Here is a 5,632-nt window from a genome sequence, read left to right on the forward strand (position 1 = left end):
TCAGGGGGAGAGAGGTGGGGAAGCGGGGAGAGATTAACCATATAACTTATATGCATTTATGCATAGCCCACAGACACAGGAAATAGTGTGGTAAGCCTGGGGGGAAATGGGCAAGAGTAGATGGGAAGGGGTTAACTGGGGGGTGGGAGGGAACATCTGTAATACTGAAATAAATAAAGATATATTTAAAAAATAATAATAAAAATAAAAGTCAATGGAACATAGAAACCCACACCTGAAACCTATATGTTCATGTTGACCAATGTAAGTAACCCCAATTAATTTAATAAATATTTTTAAAAAGTCAATGGAAAAAATATCCTCATGTGAGGATTAATCAAAAAGTAAAAGTAAAAATAAATGGTTAAGATGGTAAATCTGATGTTATGCATATTTTACTACAATATATCTTTTTAAAAGCACATCTTCCCAGCTAACCTTCTAAACCCTAGGCTAAGAATCCCTGTACCCATGATTCTTTCTCCCTCTCCCTCTGTATTTTAAAATATTTTTCTCAACTGTAATCTCTCTGGTCGAATGGGGACCTACTCAGACATTCTCTGATGACCCTGAGACCCAATCTCTACTGGAGAAATAGGATCTGTCATTTCACACTGAGCACCTGGATAGGTTTTCACCTACGCTGCCTAGTTAGGCATTGAATTCTTAATCCTGCATCTGTGGGCGGCAAATTCATTAATATGGAAGTGGGAATCACTCAACAGACACCCATTTTGTTAAGAATATTAAGTTTCAGCAACTAGGTTCAGGGGGAAAGTCCGCTACTGCAACTGACCTTGGAGATCTACAATGTGAGAATGTGAAGGTGTGCTGTGAAGCTGCAGAAAGTAAGTGGTGATACACTGTGCAGCACACAGAGGGGGAGGAAAAGGGTCTGAGTAAGAAGTGCCTATTTGTGGAAGCAAAGACACATAACAATAGCAGAAGCAAAATGTGAGACAAAAGAATTATCACCACTAACAGCACAGTGTGTGTGTGTGTGTGTGTGTGTGTGTGTGTGTGTGTCTGTGTGTGTGTGGCTGTTCCTTAGGATGACTGACTGCCTTTATGCTTCAGAAACATCACAGGGTCTGAACCAAAAGAGACTTTCTCAAGGCCGTGGCACCCGACTGCAATGACGATCTCCACCTGTGGAGCCCTGCTGCCTGTATTGCTGTGGCCATTTTTGTTTCGCTGGTAATGGCCAGGTCCCTTAATGTAGAAGTGACCGGGCTGGCTTTGGCATGGTAAAAGCCCTGAATGCCACTTCCAGGGCTATATAGGGGTTAAATCAAGAGCTGAGCCAGTCAGGGAGGTAGTTCTAGAATAGGGCAGCAGTAGACTATTGGCTGCTGCAGCATCACCACGGTTGTGAGGAACGTAAGGGAGTGTGCTGTTTAATCCTTCTGACCTTTCTCAGGTGATAGGACGTATATCCAAGATCCTGCATTTGGTGTGTCCCATCCCTGGGAACTGCTTTCAAGGCGGAAGCAGATGCGGTCCAGCAGGATGAGACTTTTGATCTAAACCTGATCTCAGAGATACGAGATCTTAGAAATAGCAGTGGGGAAATGTTAGGGGCAAAGATAGACTATTGGGGACTAGCTATGGTTATGAGAAATATTAATCAGGCTCTGTTAACCATGATTGGTTAAAGAAAGGACACTCTGCCCTAACCGGTTTGGCTCGGTGGATAGAGCGTCAGCCTTCAGACTGAAGGGTCCCAGGTTTGATTCCGGTCAAGGGCATGTACCTTGGTTGTGGGCACATCCCCAGTGGGGAGTGTGCAGGAGGCAGCTGATTGATGTTTCTCTCCCTCTCATCGATGTTTCTAACTCTCTATCCCTCTCCCTTCCTCTCTGTAAAAAAATAAAAATAAAAAAAAATCAATACAATATATTAAAAAAAGAAAGGACATTCTGACCTGGCTGGGAGTTGTACACCCCCAGGACCTAGGAGACAACCTTGGAATCATTCTCGTTCAAGAACTGCCTATTATCATGGAAAGATTAACAACCTTGTTGCCCAAACAATAGAGTCCCACCCAGCCTCCTACTTCCCCATGCCGGTAATCCCTACTTCCCCATGTAATCTTTGTCCTACTTTATATAAGCAGCTGGTTTATCGGGGAGGGGCGCCTGCAGAGCAGATTTTTGTGAATGACCTGCTGCTCTCCCATACTGTGAATGGTATTGGAATAAATGCTCATATATGATTTTTTAAAAATATATATTTTACTGATTTTTTTACAGAGAGGATAGACAGTTAGAAACATTGATGAGAGAGAAACATCGATCAGCTGCCTCCTAAAAAAAAAGGGCATGTACCTTGGTTGTGGGCACATCCCCAGTAGGGGTTGTGCAGGAGGCAGCTGATCGATGTTTCTCATCAATGTTTCTAACTATCCCTCTTCCTTCCTCTCTGTAAAAAATCAGTAAAATATATTTTTTTAAAATTTAAATTAGAAGACTAAAAGTTTAATTTTGATAGATGAGAACATCATAGTGTGACCAAATGTATGAGGAAACTCTGTCTTGTGAAGAGTAAATGTCAGTGGAAATGCCCCACATAGGAGTCCATGTGATGGTCTTGTTTCTAAAGCCTTTAATGTAAGATGCTGCTGATCTTAAGATTCACGGTTGACCAATAAATTCAGAAAACATGAACAGAGGAAGTAACATTTGAGAGGAAGTAACAGAGGAAGATGAGTCAGCCCTGCCATGTATACATAGCGTTTGGAAAAGAACTTCCCAGGGAGAGAAAGAGCAAATCTCTACACAAATAAAAGTTCTTTATATTCTTTAAAAAAAAAAAAGATTCACTGTTATGGCTGAAAAAGGGAGAAATACTGTCAATTAGACTATCCTGTTCAATTTTTATTTTATATTCACTAAAAGCTCCTTTATAGTTACTGATGTTGGTGAGGGACACATGGGGCTCAGTGTGCTACAACCTGTTCTTTTTCCTATGTTTGTAAATTCTCAAATGGTCTGTAATAAAAGAGGTGTTCTTTGGGGATATAGATCTGGGTATGCAGACTTTAGTATAGAATTTTGTTTCTTTTCTTTTTTTAACATTTCAGAGAGGAAGGGAAAGGGAGAGAGAGATAGAAATATCAATGATGAGAGAGAATCATTGATTGGCTGGGGATCAAGTCCACAGCCCAAGCATGTGCCCTGACCGGGAATCAAACCATGTCCTCCTGGTTCATAGGCCGATGCTCAACCACTGAGCCATGCTGGCCATTCTGCTTTTCATTTTAAAATAGTTGCAATATTTTCCTAATTTTAGCTTTCATTTTTTAAAAAATATATTTTTATTTTATTTTTTACAGAGAGGGATAGAGAGTTAGAAACATTGATGAGAAGAAACATTGATCAGCTGCCTCCTGCACACTCCCCACTGGTGATGTGCCCACAATCAAGGTACATGCCCTTGACTGGAATTGAACCTGGGACCTTTCAGTCTGCAGGCTGATGCTCTAGCCACCGAGCCAAACCAGTTAGGGCTAGCTTTCATTTTTTAATGTAATATTATCAACTATTTTTATTTTTCAATTAAACTTAATTTATTTTGAGAGCGAGAGAGAGAGAGAGAAAGAGAAAGAGAGTGAGAGAGAGAAACAAACATTGAGATCAGTTGCTGCCCTGACCGGGGATTGAACCCACAACCTGGATATGTGCCCTGACGGGAATTCAACTCACCACCTTTTGGATAATTCTCCAACAAACTGAGTCACACTGGCCAAGGCTTATTTTTAAACTAACTTTTTACTTTGCAATTCTGGCCACATTGAAAGTAATGGCCTTTTTCCTGGAAGCAAATTATTCTGAGTCCTGAGGATTTCCTATATTGGGTATTGTTTTTTTAAAACAGTGGCTCTCAAACCTGGCTACCCCCAAGGCTGCCCAGACTTGAGTGGACTCTGGTGGTGCTCCCTGGTGTGGGTGCTCCTCCCCCCAAAAAAGCCTGATGGACTCAGAGTAGCAGGTGGCTTTGGGCTGGCCACCAATTTGCCTATATGTGCCAGGAAAACAGGGTCAACAGCCTGACCCAGATGCTCCAGTGCCAGAAGGGCAGCCTGTGTCCTTCCTCTAACCTCCAGAACAGAGAGAATGGAACATTCTAGACCAGCAGTTCTCAACCTGTGGGTCGCGACCCCTTTGGGGGTCGAACGACGCTTTCACAGGGGTTGCCTAAGACCATCGGAAAACACATATATAATTACATATTGTTTTTGTGATTAATCACTATGCTTTAATTATGTTCAATTTGTAACAATGAAATCGGGGGTCCCCACAACATGAGGAACTGTATTAAAGGGTCGCGGCATTAGGAAGATTGAGAACCACTGTTCTAGAATCTTTACAGCTGGGGAGGAAGTGGCTAAGTAGGAACACGTCTAGTTTCTTTCCAGCCCAATCTGGCTTCCTTCTCTGTGTTGTGTTTTTGTTTTCCTATTCATGCCTGGTGCTGTGCTCTCTGTCATTTCTAGTGGACAGTGAATTGTGATAACCCAGATGTCCGAGTAGAGTATACGGGGCGTTATCCAAGGCGTCCCTTGAGATAAACTTAACCGTGCAGGTATTCGGACATTGAGTAGTTGCTAGTGAAGAGACTACTCTAAGCAAGCAGGACTGAGGGTAGGCATTATCATCTGACCTAGAGGCCCAGTGCCTGAAATTTGTGCACTGGAGGGGGGCGTGTTCCTCAGCCCAGCCTGTACCCTCTCCAATCTGGGACCCCTTGGGGGATGTCCGACTGCCGGTTTAGGTCCGGAACATTCCTCTCACAATCTGGGACTGCTGGCTCCCAACCACTCGCCTGCTTGCTAGCCTGATCACCCCCTAACCACTCCCCTGGTCGCCCCCTAACTGCCCTCCCCTGCCAGCCTGGTCACCCCCAACTGCCCTCCCCTGCTGGCCAGGTCCCCCCAACTGCTCTCCCCTGCCGGCCTGGTTGCCCACAACTACCCTTCCCTGCCAGCCATCTTGTGGCAGCCATCTTTGACCACATGGGGGTGGCCATCTTGTGCAACGGGGTGAGGGTCAATTTGCATTTTACCTCTTTATTATATAGGATAGTTAAGACTGCCAGAGGAATTACGCCACACAAGAATATGTAGTTGCAAATCACATAGCACACTTTATTACTCACAGGGTTCCTGGTGCAGTGGGCTCAAACTTAACAGGGTCCGCAGAAAAGAATAGTGTCTTCTGTGGGCAGCAGTAGGTCTGTCTTTGGGTGCCTGGCTGTCTGGCTGGGTCGAGTCAGCGGGAGGAGGGTGACCGAAGCCTCATGATCAGTGATCAGAGGTTTAGCTGTTCTGCTGTCCGGCGTGGAGCAAGAAGGTGATCAATGTCTGAAGTCGGGGACTTGTTTTTAAGCCTGTTCTAGCCCATGGCAGTCCAGGTGGCTATCAGTAACATATGTCATCACACAAGTGTTAATCAGAGTACGAGCTGGTTATCTATCACAGTGTCACTCAGAAGGTGTCTATCATGTTTACATACGTCATTCCTAAGGGTAGCATTCAGCTATGGTCTTATCTATATGGTGCAGCTAGGGCTTGGCCAGAGTGGTCATTCCCTGTGCTCTTTAATATTTCACAAAAAATAATTTTTCTATAAGT

The 5,632-nt window shown here is 43.9% G+C and overlaps 1 protein-coding gene across 1 annotated transcript in view; it reads right to left on the reverse strand.

Moving 5' to 3' along the window:
- HSBP1L1 (heat shock factor binding protein 1-like 1) overlaps nucleotides 1-5,258 on the reverse strand; it is a 77,664-nt gene extending 72,406 nt beyond the window's left edge. The window contains exon 1 of the mRNA XM_006761892.2: nucleotides 5,158-5,258. The gene's annotated coding sequence lies outside the window, so the exon portion shown is untranslated. The remainder of the gene's footprint in view (nucleotides 1-5,157) is intronic.
- Between the last annotated feature and the right edge of the window lie 374 nt (nucleotides 5,259-5,632).

Source organism: Myotis davidii, unplaced genomic scaffold (assembly GCF_000327345.1).
Source record: "Myotis davidii unplaced genomic scaffold, ASM32734v1 scaffold96, whole genome shotgun sequence".
Taxonomy (NCBI): domain Eukaryota; kingdom Metazoa; phylum Chordata; class Mammalia; order Chiroptera; family Vespertilionidae; genus Myotis; species Myotis davidii.